This window comes from Triturus cristatus, chromosome 12, assembly GCF_964204655.1.
Source record: "Triturus cristatus chromosome 12, aTriCri1.1, whole genome shotgun sequence".
Taxonomy (NCBI): domain Eukaryota; kingdom Metazoa; phylum Chordata; class Amphibia; order Caudata; family Salamandridae; genus Triturus; species Triturus cristatus.
In genome coordinates, this window is record NC_140595.1 from 88,232,722 (window position 1) to 88,251,852 (window position 19,131).

Below are 19,131 nucleotides of genomic sequence, written 5' to 3' on the forward strand. Positions count from 1 at the left end.
TCCACTACCAACATCAAGACCAACCCACCCACCTACCTCTATGCCATCAAATCATGTTGCAACAGGACCAAGAACGATTTGCATATGGATGGTCTCTGTCTGGGGAAGCACAGTAGGTGATCAATGATGGACTGGAAAGTGGCATGACCAATTGCCAGTGGCTGAAATTAATCCAAATATTCCTTCTATCACTTTGTCTATTGCTTCATCAAATCGTTGATGTCAAGTCAAGGTGTTAGCTTAGACTTATAATGGAAAAGAAATTGTATCACGACACCGGATCTACCATGAATCTCTTTTCATTCAACCCATGGTTATTCGATTTCCATGCAGGACTAAGGTTAAAAGCCTAGGAGCACCCACTCATTGTTAAGAGCTAATTCTGAAATCCAGATGATATCTGTGGCTAGCACATCCCACCACTACTTCCATCTCCTGAATCCTCTCTTTGAGACGTTTCGTTTCAATAGTCTTTATTTGGTCATAATAATGGCCATAAAAGCACAGAATAAAATAAAACAAACAATCAACAAGCTTTAAAAAAATAATACATAAGATACCAATCTCAGCCTGGGAAAGACATTTTCGACATATACAGACAAATAGTTTACATTTTCATAAGGCACATCCTCTCTATTCAGTACTATTAATAGCAGCAGAAATTTAAGTAAGAACAACTAAACAAATTTTAGGGGAAGATAAGCATTTTAAAAAGATCACTCTTCTTAAATTGGATGTAAAAAGACAGACTCTCAAAGAGTGAGACAATGTGCAAAATAGCATAAAGTACACAGTGGTTTGGGTAGAGTAGTTATCACATGGACAACATGGTAGGGGTGCGAACCAGGATCCTGGACTGGGAAAGGCGACTAAAAAATGAATTGTATTTAGTCTTCGCCTTGTTAGATAAAATCTTTGCTCTGCGTTTTCAACCAATGTTAGATACAGCTCCATTCCGCAACTAATAGAAATTGGCATATAGTTAAACACTGAGGTCATGCATAATAATCTCTCCATTCGAGCCTCCTCTCTATATGAGAGGAATATTTGCTTTACTACGGCTTTTGTTTGTGGTCCAGTGCTGTCTGGGGAGTCAAAGAGTGCTCTTAGTTCTAAATTAATAAAAGTGTTCTTAACATATATCAATCATGGGATGGAACTGTTGTTACTTAGATTTAGACTATACACAAAGGAGGGTTGACCCAAATCTTAAATTCCGTCTTGTACCCGGTTGTATGCGTAACCTTTCAAATATCTCAAGCGAGTGTGCGGTAAGCACCCAAGTAAATTAGTGCTCTAGCCACTTTTCTTGGATATATTTTGTTGGGACCTCACCCACAGGTACCACCTGTGGCCTCCTTCATCATTAGACCCACACCCAGATCATCTAATGTGAGTGGGTGGGCTGTACCCATTTGTAAGCAGAGCATTTAAGAAGTGAAAGGCAAGGGATTTTGTGAGTGAGTTAAAATTGCTTTATAGATCCTAATACTATAATGAGTAAGGAGTAGTTTCTTACCTGTAACTCCAGTTCTGTAGTAGGGGTATCTCTGTTATAGTCATAATCTATGAATAGTCCCGCCCATGTGCGGGGACCCCGGAGCAATCAAAATATCTCTTAAGCTGTCCTGCATTTGCAAACCTGCAAAGACACTTAAGAGACAGACAAAATAATACAGCCTAATAACAATATGGCTGCACTGGCCAGCACTTCCTCTGAAGTGAACACAAAAGCCAAAATAAAGTTTAAATGTCATTTTTATTCACATCTGACATGTTCCTTTATTGTATCACACTCCCTTCACCAAAATCCCTTTAAACAATAGAGAGGAAGGGGTGGACAGACAAGCCCTATAGGCTGTCATTATGTGTCTGCTAAAGGGATACCGTGCCTTTAAGAAACTCTCCAGAGACCCCCGGTATCCCAGGATGCACAGTCAAAGCAAGTTACTTTCAGTTCTTTTTGAAGGTGTATAACAACAGGACTGATACTGCCAGAATTACTCCACCGGGGAGGAGGGAGGGTCGCTTATGACTATAACAGAGATACCCCTACTACAGAACTGGAGTTACAGGTAAGAAACTACTCCTTCTGTGGTAGGGGATCTCTGTGTATAGTCATAATCTATTAATAGAATGGCAAGCCCATCCCAACCAACAAACAGCGGTGGAGTAAAAACCAAACACCAACAAACTACTGTGCAAACAAATTCCTCAGCGAAGCCTGTCCAACCTGCGCATCTGCCCTAGCATCAGAATCCAGGCAGTAATGCTTTGTAAACGTATGGACCGACTTCCAGGTGGCAGCCTTACAAATGTCAGCAATCGGAACATTCCTAAGCAAAGCTGTAGTCGCTGCTTTGCCCCTAGTCGAATGCGCTTAGGCTTACCCCCCAACGTCTTATTAGCTTTCTGATAACAAAGCTGAATACAGGACACAATCCATCTGGAGATGGACTGTTTTGAGGTAGCTAGACCAGTTCTTACTGAACCATAATTCACAAACAGTTGATCCGACCTGCGGATGTCTTTTGTCTTATCTAGATAGAATTTCAACACCCTACGCACATCTAAGGAATGCAGAGACCTCTCCGCCGGAGAGGAGGGATGCTGAAAAAATGTAGGCAAAGTTATCATTTGATTTACATGGAAATCAGATATCACTTTAGGTAAAAACTTAGGATGAGTACGCATTACCACTTTAGAAGCATGGAATACAGTATACGGCTCTTGACAACATAGAGCCTGAATCTCACTTACTCTCCTGGCCGATGTAATGGCCACAAGGAAGGCGGCCTTCCAGGACAAATGCTGCAAAGAAGCCTTATGAATAGGCTCAAAAGGCTCCCTCATCAATCTGGACAACACCACGTTCAATTCCCATGGTGGAGAAGGTCGTCTAACAGGGGGAAACACCTTACGCAAACCCTCCAAAAAATCCTTAATCACAGGGATTTGAAAAAATGAGGTTTGGGAACGGCCCTTTCTATACGCAGTCAAAGCTGCGAGATGAACTTTAATAGACTGAAAATTAAGCCCAGATTGAGCCAACTGCAGCAGATAAGGCAAAATAACATCTTCTTTACAGGATGTAGGGTCAATGTCCTTTGCCTTGCACCATAAGCAGAATCTCTTCCACTTATAGGCGTAAGAAGTCCTCGTAGACGGTCTCTTCGCCTCTTTCAAGATCTCCATACAGTCCTGAGGTAGGTTCAAGTGTCCATACTGTACTAGCTCAGGAGCCATGCTGCCAAACTCAAGGACGAGAGATTGGGGTGAACCATCTGTCCTCCGAACTTCGTGAGAAGGTCCGGCCGACACGGCAGGCGCCGGTGTGGCAGAACAGACCGGTGAAGAAGGTCGGTGAACCACCATTGCCTCGGCCGCTCCGGAGCAATCAGGATCATTCTGGCTCTGGATTGCGACAGCTTGATCAGCACCGCCGGAATCAGGGGAATGGGTGGAAAGGCGTAGAGAAAGCTGTTGGACCAGCTGATCCATAGGGCATTCCCCAGTGTCCCTGGTTGGTAGTACCTGGACGCGAAGTCGCGGCATTTGCTGTTTTCTGCCGTAGCGAACAGATCGATATCCGGAGTGCCCCACTCTGCGAAGACGTCTCTGAGCACGTCGTCGTTTAGCACCCACTCGTGATTTTCTTGAACGAGCCTGCTGAGCGCATCGGCTTGGGCATTCTGCACTCCCGGCAGATGGGTTGCCGTGATCGTCAGGTTCCTGGCCACCAGCCAATTCCAGATCGTCTGTGCCTCCCGAGACAGCGTGCGTGAACGGGAGCCCCCCTGCTTGTTGAGGTAGTACATGGTAGTAGTATTGTCCGTCTGAACAAGCAGGGAGTTCGTCGTGAAGGAGGGATGGAACGCCTTCAGGGCCAAGTGTACTGCTCTGAGTTCCAAAAAGTTGATGTGGTAAGTCATCTCCGTCTGCGACCATATCCCCTGAATCTGAAGAGGGCCCGAATGCGCTCCCCAGCCCTGGAGAGACGCATCGGTCACTATGGTCTGGACCGGAATATCCTTGTGGAAAGGAGTCCCCTTGCAAACATTCTCCGAGGAGCACCACCATTTCAGAGATTGGAGAGCGTGTTGGGACAGATGAATCTTGTCCTCCCAACGCCCCCGCCTCTGGTCCCATTGATCCTCCAGACATTCCTGCAGAGGCCTCATATGCAGACGTGCATTGGGGGGTAAGAAAGATGCAGGAAGCCATCGACCCCAGTAAGGAGGACACCGTCCTCACTGTAGGAGAGTGGGCTGAGAGGAGGTGCAGGGCCTTCCCACGGATCGGTAAGCGTCTCTCCTCCGAAGGACACACGCTTGCGTTCAAGGTATTGACTGAGGCCCCCAAGTACTGGAGACACTGCACAGGAATCGGCACTGATTTTGACATGTTGATGTGCAGCCCCAGGCGATGAAGCAAGGCAGCTGTCCTGTTGAAGTGACACTGTGCTTCCCGGAACGTGGAAGCCTTGATCAGCCAATCGTCCAGGTATGGATACACAAACACTTTGGTCTTCCACAAGTGTGCTGCCACCACTGCCATGCACTTGGAGAACGTCCGTGGGGCAGACTTCAGACCAAACGGGAGTACTGTATACTGGTAATGGTTGTTGCCTACCAGAAACCTCAGGAACTTGCGATGCTTTGGTGCGATCGGCACATGAAAGTAAGCGTCCTGCAGATCTATGGCGCACAGCCAATCTCCTCGATGCAACTGAGGGTAAATCTGATGCAGGGACAACATACGGAACTTTTCTCTGCGGATCCACTTGTTTCCTTGACGCAGATCTAGAATAGGCCTGAACTCGTTTTTGTCCTTTTTTCTGACGAGAAAGAACCTGGAGTACAGGCCAGTTCCTCTTTGCCTCAAAGGAACAGCTTCTATCACCTTCTTCCTTAACAGGACGTCCGCCTCCCCCTGGAGCTCCCGTACCATGAAGGGAGAGCGCACTGGTGGAATCTGAGGGGGCGGGCTGGTGAAACGAAGACTGTATCCATTGCAAACAATATTCAGCACCCACTTGTCCTGAGTTATTGTCCTCCACTCTGCCAGGTAGAACTGAATACTTCCCCCCACCGGAGCGGGTAACGGACGAGGGGGAAGTGACCTTTCAGGGCTTCGACCCAGCCGGGCCTTTGTTCCCCGACGAGGATTGATGCTGTTCTCTGCCCCTCTGGCGCTTCTGAAAGGACTGCCTCGGGAACTGCTGTTGTTGCTGATGCTGCTGTTGGTGACCAGACTGGCGCCCTTGACCGCGTTGCTTAGAATAACGCCTGCCATAGGAACGGAATGACTTCTTCTGCTCCTTGGGGCGCTCCAACCCCACGGCCTTCAGGGTTTCTGCTTCGGCCTTCATGCGTGCCATCTCGTCGTCCGCATGAGACCCGAACAGCGTCGAGCCAGAGAAAGGCAAGTTTGCGATCATCTGCTGCGCTTCAGGCTTGAGAGAGGTAAGCCTCAGCCAGGAATGTCTCCTCATGTGCACTCCATGACAGTACCCATGGGCCGCCAGCAACGAGACATCCCCCGCCGCACTGATGATCTGGTTGGAGACCATCATGCCTTCGTTCAGCACCTCCTGGAAGTCCTCTCTTTTGTCCCTAGGCAGGGAGGCAGCAAACTGTTGCAGAGAGTCCCAAAGCGATCGGTCATAGCGACCCAGCAGGGCAGAGGCGCTAGCGGCCTTCATAGTCGTGGCCGACGTAGAGCACATTCTCCTCCCCAAGGAGTCCATCTTGCGGCTCTCCTTATCCGGAGGAGCCGTGGAAGAGGGCGTCGTGGAGTGTTGTTTACGAGCCGCCACCACAATGACAGAGTCCAGGGGAGGGTCCACCCTGAGGAAGGCCGGGTCCGAATCAGGGGCCCTGTACTTCTTCTGCAACCGTGAGGGAGCAGATTTTACCACCGCAGGAGTCAAGAAAACCTCCATGGCTGGTTCCTCCAAACCCGGAACCAAAGGAAGGAGGGGGCGTGAGAGGTGAGCTTTGTGCAATGTCTCAAAGATCACCGAAGTAGTGGGAACCGGGACTGCTACGGAGATCCCCAACTTCGCCGCCCCCCTCATCAGCACATCCTGGAACGTGGCAATATCATCCACCGGCGATATTCGAGTAGGCGGAGTCTCCGACAGTGAGGGGGAGAGCCGTCCATTGCCAGAAGAGTCCGTATACCACGTGCCTCTGGAACGAGATCTATACCTCAGTCGCCCATGTCTCGTGTGGGTGGACGACCTGGGTCTACTCCGTGACCTCCGGCGAGATCGAGAACGCGACCTCTGTCTGCGAGGAGCCTTAGGAGCCGCCGGTAGCCGAGGAGACTGTGGAAGCTGCGGCACTGGCGGTGGAGGAGGTGGAGTAGGCCGCTTAGGAGGAGGAGGAGGAGGAGGAGGAGGAGGAGGCGGAGGCGGAGGAGGCGTTGGAGGCTTCCGAGGCAACGGCTGGGGGAGAGGCTGCGGAGCCCCATCACTCCTTGCAGGGGAACCAGGACCAGCACTGTCCGGACTCCCGGCCACCCTTCTCCTCTTGGCGGGCCGATCCCGTGTTGAAGAAAACGAGGGGGAGCGCCGTCGCCTCCTAGAACCACGACTGGAGATTGTAATCACCGAAGACGTGTTCCCCGATGTCACCGACGTCGAGCTGATCGTCGACCTCGACCGTCGTCTCCTCGCCGTCCGGCGTCCCCTCGACGTCGACCAGTGGCCCCTCGACGTCGACGGTAACCGACGTCTCCTCGACGCCGATCGTCTTCTTCTCGACGTCGATCTCCTTCGCCTCGACGTCGATCTCCTTCGCCTCGACGGCGAGCTGTGCCTCGACGGCGAGCTGTGCCTCGACGGCGATCTGTGCCTCGACGGCGATCTGTGCCTCGACGGCGATCTGTGCCTCGACGGCGAACTGTGCCTCGACGGCGATCTGTGCCTCGACGGCGATCCCCTCCGTCTCGACGGCAGTCGCCGGTGCCTCGGCGTCGATGTCGTCGGTGTCGATCCCTCGCGAGGCTCGGTACGACGTCGATGGTGTGTCGACAACGACCGTGGAATCCTCGATGGCGACCTAGTCCTAGGTCTCGCCGGCCCCTCTCTCGACGTGGAACGTCGAGAACGCCGCGATCCCGAGCCCGGGATCGACGGCGAACACACCGGTGCTTTACCTCTCGCCGTCGACGTCGTCGCCTTCGACGTCGCACGCGATCTACCAGCCGGTAGGCGCCGTTTCTGCTGCTGTTTCTGCCCGGAGGTCCCTCCAGTGGCTGAAGCGTGGGCAGAAGAAGGGGAATGGGATCCCCCATGCCCCGAAGTCCCACCTGTCCTCTGCTTCTCCTGTCCCTGGAGGCGAATCTTCTCCCTGTCCCTCAGGGTCCTCTTGGAGAAGGTCTTGCAGATGGCACACGTAGCAGGGACATGCGAGGAAGACAAGCAGAGGATACAGACATCATGTGGGTCCGTCTTGGCTTTCTTCCTCCCACACTCAGGGCCTTTATCAAATAAAGCCATGCTAAGAGTGAGCAAACTGCACCAAAACTCAGGATGCAGTACAAAAAGGCTCTAGACGTCGAATGAACACACTATATAACCAAAAATCTAAGATTTATTCCAAATAACCACCCAAAAGGGTAGAAATCAAGCTCCAGGGTCCTGCTAGCAGGAGCCGGAAAAAAGAACTGAAAGTAACTTGCTTTGGCTGTGCATCCTGGGATACCGGGGGTCTCTGGAGAGTTTCTTAAAGGCATGGTATCCCTTTAGCAGACACATAATGACAGCCTATAGGGCTTGTCTGTCCACCCCTTCCTCTCTATTGTTTAAAGGGATTTTGGTGAAGGGAGTGTGATACAATAAAGGAACATGTCAGATGTGAATAAAAATGACATTTAAACTTTATTTTGGCTTTTGTGTTCACTTCAGAGGAAGTGCTGGCCAGTGCAGCCATATTGTTATTAGGCTGTATTATTTTGTCTGTCTCTTAAGTGTCTTTGCAGGTTTGCAAATGCAGGACAGCTTAAGAGATATTTTGATTGCTCCGGGGTCCCCGCACATGGGCGGGACTATTCATAGATTATGACTATACACAGAGATCCCCTACTACAGAAGGTCTTGGGCAAGATTAAAAACAGTGAGATGTCATCAAGATCTAATGGTCTGTGACATCCAAAAGTCGACATGTTTCAGCCGTATCATTGCTCCTAGGGATCAATCGGATTTCATCAGGACCCAGTTTTTGCTGAACTTTTTTTCTTTTTATTGAGTTTTTCAAGAATGAACGTATGAACAAACTATAATTAAGGAAAAAAACAGAAACAGTCTTCACCCCATACACAGACGGGATTCTCTGCTTGCTATGCAATGCGTTTGAACATATCCAACTAATCTACAATTATGAAAAGCAACACTAAGAACATAAAAAGAGAGCGGGAAAGAAAAAGGTAAGAGCCAATTAAACATACATTACTACAAAATAAATACAATGGAGCAATTGTTCAAAAAGTGTGACAGGAATTATATACCACATAGCAATCTGAGCGCTCATTAAGCAGCATCTCTACTCAAACAGTCTATAAATGAGAGCCAACATGCACCATGTCAAGTCATAGCCCAGTGTGTTTTTGCTATATTTTAAATCCCTCTGTGGTGTGGTTGAGCTTTCAAACCATACTGAAGCATTCATAACTATTTTAAGGAAGCATGCACGCAAAAATACAGACCATACTTAGGACACTTTCCTTGATATGGTTGTAGCTGAAAAGAGATAATGAGTGTCATAGTAATGAACTTATAAGACATTCCCTTTTGAATGTCCTATCGCTAAGGCACAATATCCCTTTAAAGTGCGTTAAAGCATGTGAACACGTGTTAGTCACCCCTCAATGCATCATCTGATTTCTCAAAGTCACAAATATATACAAGTAAAAGGCACAAAAGACGAATAAAAACATAAAATCAAAATCAAACTTAAAACTGACAGTGTACAGCATGCACACACGGAGTGGTGATGGTAAAAGTCTGCCTACATAGCTTTTATATTAATAAGTAATCATAGGGTATTGCGGGAGGGACGGTCCCTGTTGTCAAACCCTAGGAAAAAGAAAACAAGTGGTTTGCTTAGCAGTAGGATCTGTGAAATGGTCCTGCTGAGCGTGTGGATTCAGGATTTTAGGCAGTTACCTCATCCAGGGATCACGTCCATAACGTGACCTGCATATATCCCTGCAACCCTGCATCTTAGCTTGCCTCGCGCTTAATGACGTTTAAAAGGGATCGGCAGCTGAATTCACATGTCTGGTACTTCCCGATCATGTGATCACATGTTAATTCACTGCATCTGATATAGTTTCAAGATACCAAAATTCAATGCAGGGTTGCAGGGATAGATGCCAGTCACGTCACGGACGGGATCCCTTGACTACACTTATTCTCTCTTTTCAGCCATGACCATATCAAGGAAAGTGTCCTATGTATTGTCTGTATTTTTGCATGCAAGCTTCCTTAACATTGTTGTGAATGCATCAATATGCTATGAAAGCTCAACTACACCATTCAGGAATTTACAATACAGCAAAAATTGGATCCTGAAGAAAGCCGATTGAACCCTAGGGGCAGTGATACGGCTTAAATATGTTGACCTTTTGATGTCAAAGACCATTAGATCCTGATGACATCTGACTGTTTTTAATCTTGCCCACGACCTTACTCATTAAATCATAGTTTTAGGGTGTATTGGGGCAATTTTAACCCACTCACAAAATCCCTTACCTGTCACCTTCTAAGTGCTCCGCTTACAAACGCGTAGAGCCCACCCACTCACATTAGGTGATGTGGGTGTGGGTCCAATAATAAAGCAGCCCACAGTTGGTACCTGTGGGTGAGGACCCAACAAATATATCCAAGAAATGTGGTGAAAGCACTAATTTACCTGGGTGCTTGCAGCACACTCGCTTGAGATATTTGAAAGGTCACGCATTCAACTGGGTACAAGACAGAATTTAATAGAGTTGGATCAACCCTTCTTTGTGTATATTCTGGATTCGAGTTTGGGAAACTGAGGGTCCATCCTATATAAAATCTCCCTCCTTCTTAGTCCCCAGTACACCTCTAGAAAAACCAGCCTTGGGAGTGCTCCATGTTTAGACCCAAACTAAAAGGGCAGCTATTTTTTTTTTTTTTTTATAATATTTTTATTGGCATTTTTGTTTTTTTCCTTATCACAAAATAAGAACAACCAAACAAACAGGTCAGCACTGGTCAACACACCCACTTTGCTTATCGGCCACCCCCCCCTCCCCCGCCATACAAGGAGCCCGTTCAATAATTGCTCTGCTGATTGTACCATTGTCCCCCGTATGCACCTCCGCCCATGCTCCCGGGCTGCTCATACCTTCCGTGAACCATGCAGGACCCCCCTCTCAGCCACCCTTCTAGAGACCCCCCTCCAGGCCATGATATTTCCTCCATCGGGACCATACCCTGCGAAATTTTTTGGGACATCCCCACGCCTTGTATGTAACCCTTTCTGCCGCCATGTATAGGTCGATACCCCTCCTCCATTCCTCTAGTCGGGGTGGCGTGGGCGCTCCCCAGTATTTCGCCACGTCCCTCTTTGCCACCACAAGGGCCAGAACCAAGAAGGTCAGCAGCGGGCGAGTGAGGTCTACATCGTTCGTCATGCCCAGTAACACTAATTTGGGATCCTCCTGCAGTGGGACCTCTAGCACTTTACCTAATTCCCCCAGGATCCCTCGCCAATACTTCTGAATCTGTGGGCACATCCAGAGTATGTGATAGAAGTCCCCTCCTTCCCTTCCGCATCTCAGACAAGACGTATCCCCTATCCTACCCATTTTGTACAATCTTAGTCTGTCAAAATAGGTCCTATGCAGGATATTAAATTGTATCAGCCGCAGCCGGGACTTGATCGCCACTTCTCGTGGGTGCATGAGAACTGTATCCCAATCCACATCGTCCATCTCACCCACTTCTGTCTCCCAGGCTGCTCTAAGCGCCCCCGGAGTGTCGGGCATGTTGTTCATGAGGGTTCGATATGTGAGGGACACCGCCCTCTCTATCACGTGTTCCTACAGCAGGCGCCCCTCCAGTGGTGAGTATTCCGGGAGTGAGGCCGTCTGCAGCCCTCCCGCCTTCCAGGCATGCTTCAGCTGCGCATATTTGTAATACTGCGTGGGGAGTAGGCCAAATTCCGTCCTAAGTGCAGAGAAGGACTTCAGTTCCCCCCTCACTAGCACGTCCCCCAACGTCGACACCCCAATGGTATCCCAGTGTTTGAACCCTCTCAACTTATTCAGTTCCGGTAGCCACGCGCAGTGCCATAGGGGCGTTTGTCTAGTCAGTTTCCGATCCCATCCAATCTCCCGGTTCGCCCTTTTCCATATCGCCAAGGTGAGTCTAGTTGCCGTCAGTAACCGTCCCGTACCTTTACCACCATAGAGATAGTGATTATATGGGTGGGCGCTCATGACGAACCGCTCTAGAGCATACGTTGGGTGCATGGCTGGGGCATGGAACCAGTCGTTAATGGACACTAGGTGTTCCGCCCAATAGTAGGCCTCAACGTTGGGAAGCGAGATCCCTTCGCTATATTGGTGCCGCTGCAGGGTCTTTAGCGCCACCCTGGGTTGCTTGCCTAGCCAGAGGAAGCTACGAACCTCCGAGTCGATCTCCCGGAAAACCCTTCTGGGAACAGGATAGTATTAATTTTGGAACGCGTACAGGAACCTGGGTAGCGTCATCATCTTAAACATGGCTGCGCGCCCCAGTATCGTAAGCGGCAGCCGTCGCCATCTGTGTGCGTCCTCTACAAAGTTGTTCAGAACCCTTCCGACATTCTTACTATAAGAGACACTCTGGTCAAGTGTTAGGAACACTCCAAGATATTGAAACCCTTCCTTCGTTGTTTGGAGCCTGTCCGGGAGACACGGCCAGTGCTCCCGCCCCCCTGGATCGTACAATACCGACTTATGCCAGTTAACCCTATATCCCGAGTGGGCACCGTACCGTTCCAGCTCTGAAAAGATTATCGGGATCGTCGTGGCGGGGTGGGTAACATAGAGAAGGACATCATCCGCGTAAAGGGATATTTTTCCTCCACCTCGTCTTGTGGTCCCTTTCGAAAGCCCCTAATCCCTGGGTGTTGCCTGACTAGCGCCGCCAGTACCTCTATTGTCAGTGTGAAAAGCAGGGGGGACAATGGGCACCCCTGCCGTGTACCCCTACAGACAGGGAAATCCCCTGAAGTGACCCCATTTACTCTCACTCGCGCCCTTGGGTCCGTATAGAGCAGTCGCACCCACTGGCGGAAGACGGGTCCGAAGCCCATGCGCCCCAGGACCCCCTCCATGAAGGGCCAATGTACCGCATCGAGTGCCTTCTCTGCGTCTAGGGAGAGAAACCAGTGGGGATCCTGCCTGCCGCTCACCGCCTGTAGCCAGTTATGCGATCTCCGTAGATTCAGTCTCGTTGCTCTGCTTGGGAGAAAGCCCGTCTGGTCCAGGTGAACCAAACCCGGGAGCACCTTCCACAGCCTGAGGGCCAGCACCGTCGCCAGTAATTTCACTTCAGTGTTAAGTAGGGATATCGGGCGATATGAGGTGCACTCCTCCGGCGGCCGCCCCTCTTTGAAGATCAGAACGATCGTGGCCAGTCGCAGATCTGGGGGGAGGCTCCCCTCTTTTCGCGCCCCCTCAAATAAAGCCAACAAATGGCGAGCCAAAAGATCCGCCGTTTTTTTAAAGAATTCCGCCGGGAACCCATTTGGGCCCGGCGCTTTCCCCACCCGTAGCTTGGCCAGCGCCTTTTTTACCTCATCCAATGTGAGGGGAGCCTCCAGCTCTTTGAGGTCCCCGTCCGCGAGCACTGGTAGGTCCAGGTCCGCCATGTACTGCAGTGCGTCCTCTTGCGTGCCTAGGTCCCGTGCTGCATAGAATGCCCGAAAGTGCACCGCGTATGCTTCTGAAATATGAGCATCGGAACGCACCAGATTCCCCTGCGCATCTCTCACCTGTTCTATCCACCTCGCATCCCTCTCCTTTCTACTTAACCACGCCAGCAGCTTGCCTGACTTATCTCCGACGTCATATAGACGATGGAGCGTTGCCATCGCCTGTTTTTTGGCTTCTCCCGTGGCAAGATCTCTATACTGCCGTTGAACATCTAGCAACCGGCGTAGTGTCTCCTGTGCCTTACCAACGAGATATTCCCTCTCCAACTGAAGTATGTGACGTTCCAGAGTCTGCAGTTCCCTCTGCTTTTCCCTATTCTCCTCTGCGATCCTATCCTGGACCCTACCCCTCATGACCGCCTTCATGGATTCCCATAAGGTCACCGGCGACGGCACCGAGCCCTCATTTTCGGCTAGGCAGACTTTAACATCCGCTCGTATGCCCTTCAGTACCTTCGAGTTCTGCAGGTCCCATGCTGATACTCGCCAATGCCCCTGCCCCCGTATCCGGTGTCCCATTGTCACCATAAGGGGAGAGTGATCTGACAAACCCCTCGCTTTATACTCGGCTAGAACCCCCCTAGTCAGCATGTGTCGAGCCATGAAGATATAATCCAGTCTGGAATACACCTTGTGGGCACCAGAGAAAAATGAGTAATCTCGCCGTTCCTGGTGTAACCATCTCCATAAATCTGTCAGACCTATAGCCTCAATCATGGCGGCAAGGGCAGTCGGAGGCAGGTCTCTCCCCCTGTCTCCCGTCCTATCTAGCGTCTGGGCCATCACGTCATTATAGTCGCCCCCAAACACCTGCACAGTATCCGACGTATCGAGCATGATTTCCGCCACTCCTTTCAACGTGGCTGCCTGGAGTTTAGGTGGGGCATAGGCAGACACTATTGTGTATTCTTTCCGTCTCCACACTCCCCGGACCCCCACGTAGGTCCCCAGTGAGTCCGTCCACGTCTGTGTCACCCTAAACGGATGTGTTTTCCGTATCAGTATTGCCACTCCTCTCGAACCTTGGGTAAATCCCGCATGTGCTAGGACCTTGTAGTGCCCTCGGGCTAGGAATCCACATTTACTCCCCATAAGATGTGTTTCTTGCAATAGCGCAAAGTCTGGGCCTAACTTCTTAATGTATGCATTTACCAGGCCTTGTTTGAATTTACTACCTAACCCATTTACATTCCACGTTAGGATCGAGAACCCTTCCCTGTCCACTCCCTGCGTTACCTGTGCGTCATGCATTGCGTCTCCATCTATGGTGAATGGTGTGGTGGCTCCCCGGTGGCGGCAAAGCCCCGTGTCGTGTGTGCCTTCATTGACCTGTCTCCGCCCCCTTCCCACCCAACCGTCCCCAACTGTCCCATCCCCTCCCCCCCATCCCCCAACACCCCAAAACTGTGAACCCCCAACACTCCCCTGATCCCCCCCTCCCCACCTTCCCCACCTTCCCCTCCCGTCAGTCCCAATCTCCACGGAAACAGGACTGCTGGCGGAGTAGGCCTGTTGCCCTCCCTTGCAATCCCTTCCGTCGTCAACCTATCGCGTGCCCTCTATGTGGTCAGCACTAAAACATTCCCAGTCCACCTGTCCCGAGAACACAAATACATTGACGACAAAATGAGAAACAAACAATGAATAAAAGGGGGTGTAGCAACTTGCGTGCTCCATCGGGAGTAAGCTGCAATCTTTACTGTTCAGTCCATCCACACTCAGGAAGGAGAGTCTTGGGCATCTGGTCTCAGTTCTTCCGTGGGATCTGGTGCGTCCCGCTCTAGGTCACGGATCGCTGCTTCTAGCGGGTGCATGGAACTCTGCGCCGTCTCTCCCCCCCCAGATGCATGTCCATCCCCCTCATCGTCCTCTTCAGAACTGCCTTTGCCCGCCAGACAGCTAAATCGAGATCCCGGCACCCCAGTCCCTCCAGGTGACACGGAGTCCTGCTTTCGGCGTCTCGGCCAGCCTCCATCCGAGTATGGCGTCTTATGCAGCCGCTTCCCAGTTCTCCGCCTTGACTGTCCCTGTGACTGTATCGGCGCCGCTTCCTTGGGCCTTGCGCCACTGCCAGACGGTCGTTCTCGGCCTTCGCCTCGTTCGGTGGTCCGTCTACTGGACGCGGGTCGTTCCTCCAGCCACTGCCAGGCCTCCTCTGGATGGGTGAAAAACTGAGTTCTGCCATCATGTATCACCTTAAGCTTCGCCGGGAAGAGCAGCATGTAGGTAATGCGGAGGTCTCTCAATTTCGCTTTGACCGCATCGAAGGCTCGTCTCTGCTTTTGCACCTCTTGGCTATAGTCCGGGAAGATCATAATGTTTGTATTTTCCAGTCGTATCACTCCCATTTTCCGAGCCTCTCGCAGTATCAGATCCCTGTCCGCATAATTGAGGAAACGGGCGATGACGGGGCGTGGTCGTGCGCCCACCGGCGGCTTCACCAGGAGTGCCCTATGTGCCCGTTCAATCACAAAACAGTTCGAAAACCGGGTCTGTGGAAATGTGCTCTTCAGCCAATTATGGAGGTACTGCGCCATGTCCGATCCCTCGATGCCTTCTCTAAAGCCCACGAATCACAGGTTGTTGCGTCTTGCCCTGTTTTCCGCATCATCCACCTTCCAGAGCAGTTGTCTGTGTGAGGCCTGCAGATCCGCCACATCCTTCCGGAGATGGGTGATGGTATCCTCTGCTTCGCTGATCCGGGTTTCTGCCGTCTGTACCCTCTCCGACAAGTTACGGAAGTCCTGCCTCAGCAGTGTTACTTCGGAGCCCACCTCCCCGATCTTGACATCCAGCGCTGCCCTCGACTCGTGGATGTCCGTCCTTGAGGCTTGTATGGCCTCCATCAGCATCTCTGTGTCTGAGCGCGCGACAGGGGGGCGAGGTGGCGCCCCTGTCTGCGTCCGGGTACGGGCATAATCCTCCATAGTCCCTTGCCTGGTGGGTTTCTCAAGCGGGGCCTTTTTCCCCATCTCCAGCCTCGGTGCAGGGTCACCGGCTCCCGCGCGGGATGGCGGTCTGTTCTCCACCCCCCGCTCCTGGGGGCTTTGCCAGCTGTCTCCGTTCCCTAGAGGACCCTGCCGTAGTATCCCCTCAGCCTAGGCCCCCACGTCTCTGGCGCTGCTGACCTCTGTGGGCACGACGGTGTCGGACTATTCTGCGCCGACATATAGGACTCTGCACTGCTCCCGCAACATGGACTTCGCTGCCGCGGGTGGAATCGCCTCCGCCGAGCGGGCAGTCTCCGCGGCCGAGTCCCCGCGGCAGGCGTAACGGGGCCTCACTCCCGCCCGCACTCCGGCCACCGATTGGGGGCAAGGCCCAGGCCCTCGAGTCAGCCACCACCAGGGCAGAGATACGCCCGGGGCCTACCGGTCAGGCTCCACCGCCTCCTGGCCCCGCTGCTGCCTGCTTTCCCGGATTCCCTTGTGGCCGGACGTCCACCTCTGCGTGCACCTCCGTGCGGCTCCACCGATCAGCGGGCCTCCCACCGGCGGTTCCCCACAGGCCAGCCAGGTCTCCCGAAGATGATCGCCGTTGCGGACCTCGTCCGTCCGGCTCGCGCACCCGCGCTGAGGGGAGGCGACACGCGTCCCAGCCCCCCCAGTCCAGCCCGTCTCCGCTTACCGGGGATATGTGGGGGAGTCCGCGGCCCCGGCCTGCCCACACGATGCGTCAAGGCGGCCTCTTGATTCTCTACGCCACACTCTGCCTGGCTGCAGTGCCGTCTCCTCGCTCTCCGAGAGCGGCCGCCATCTTGCTGCCCCTCGGCCTCGCTCACCTCCCGGGCAGCACCTCGCGTTCTCCGGGGTCGGAGCACTTCCCGTTTCTTCCCCCAAACTCTGTGGTCGCCTCCGACCTGGTGGCATATCCGTCCCGTCTCCTCTGGACCGCCAGACACATGTAGATCGCCGGATTTAGAGCAGCTCAACCAGAGCTATCGCGGAGCACGTCTTACTCGGCCATGTTGCTGGCCACGCCTGCCAAAGGGGGAGCTATTTTTAACCCATCATCTAAATCAACCATGCCAAGTTCAAGGTGTGAAACGAAGCTTGAGTTAGATTTGGTAATAGATAGAAGCCTGCAAAGGAATTTGTTCTCAATTGCCTACAGACTCTCCAGGGATTCATAACCCCACACGCCTGCTCCATAAGTTCCTAGTTCGAGTTGGCTCATCTGCTTAATTGGCTTGTGGCCTCATTTTTTTGCAAATCTAAAAATCGAGTCGCATGCTACCTCCATTTTCTGAATTCTTTGATTTATTAATTTGCCCCATGTTAAATTAGCTTCTAATAAAATACCTAAATCATTGAACTGGGAGGGCGTGAGGACTGCTGGGTAATATTCAGATCCACCATTAGCTCCTAAATCGACTACAACTCGTTGTATCGCAATCTGTTGAAGGGGCAATCAGGAATAGAGAAAAAACAATTCTCTTTACCCATCTCTAACAATCACCAACAATAGGAATTCTAGAATGCTGTTTTGTTTCATGACGTCTGTTATGTTATGTTAAATACATTTTATACAGTGCACAGCTACCCAACAAGGGTTTCCCAGCGCTAAACCTGACAGAGGACAAAAGCAATAAAAGAAATCAGAAAACCAATTCAATTCAAGATGAATTATTGGTTAAATACCCACGTTTTTAAGAGTTTACGAAAATTCATGTATGAAGTTTCATTACGAATTGCAATACGTCTAAGTAGTCTTTTGAGACCTTTTGTGACATCGTTTACTGGCCCTTTAAAAATGCCCCTCTAATTCCCACCTCTTCCACCAAATATCTGGAATTTAGGAGCTCTGGGACTTTGCCTCACTTGCCCTCAAATGAATACAATGGATGAAAGTCAATGACTGAATCTCTTCAAAGACCATCTTCGTCACCCAGAAATGCATCTTTGGAACTCCCCAAAATACATCAGAGACAAAATATGGGACAATACCACCAAGGAAAGCACGAAAATTAGGACTAGCCAAATTTGCATATTTCCGTGTTACATTTGCTTTGTGAAATTGCCGAAATTGCTTCATTACTTCACTTTAGGTACCTTACTTCCAAACAACATTGCTTTTAGTCAGACCTTTAAGTGGGATGAAAAAACTAGGGGGTTTCATAAAGGGGCGTGGCCAATGTAATTAAGGGCGTGGCTTAAAATACGTAAGCTAAAAATATGTGTTTAGCATAGTGTGCCGCCCGACTTGTATTTTGCTGTTTCTGTTATTGCATCCAGATATGACGCAACAAGTAACATCATACCTACAAGAAGTCAGGACTATTGGCTTTGTCAATGACTGTTAGTTGCATAAGATAAATAAGCATCAACTACGGCTTGTATATAATATTGAAAAAGCTTCCACTTACAGTCCTGGTGACACCACGACAATGTTGCTGCTCCTGAGTTTTAAAAAGTGAAGGGAAATCCAGAGAGAAAATGACTCTTTAAAGGATTTCCCTCCCCTACAACACTCACCTGGTATGACGTCATGTCGTAACTTTTCCACTAGTGAGAAGTGAGCAGTGTGAGCACGCGCACATCGATGGGCCTGCTGTCACTGCAGTCTGGAAAAAATGCATACCGCCTGTGCCAGGGCACCAAACAGAGCCCGAAAGAGACCCATTTCGAGGCCTCCTTTAAAAAATCTGCCGGTACTCAGACCTGGTGAGACCCGGCCCACTTAAAGCCCTGCTTTTAGTAGTTCTCCAAAACAAACATAAACCCGCAAAGTTGATTATCCAAGGGCAGAAAATTGCATTTTTTACCTATCCGTGATCTTTGTTGCTTTCTGATTTTTCCTCCTCTTGTGTGAAGGTTATATTTTGTCAGAACCCTTTGCCTACCAACCACAAAGTCCTAAAAGACAGACGAGACAATGCAGGGGCGTAGCCATCCACAGTGCAGCAGGTGTAGTGTCACCTTGGTCCAGGGATATGAAAGGCCATGTCACCTCAATTAAAGGCTGCCTTTAGCACCAAAATAGAGGACAAAAGGCCATATCATCTTGCTTATTTTTAGGCCCATGGCCTTTTTCTACACCCCTGAACTGTTTGCCGTCATAAGTAAAGTGCACACAGTTGGTCCTGGAATACAAAGGTCAAAGCACCTTCTTGACCATCATCACACCTGTGAGACATGACCACACTTGCTAATGCCACATACCTTGCTAAATC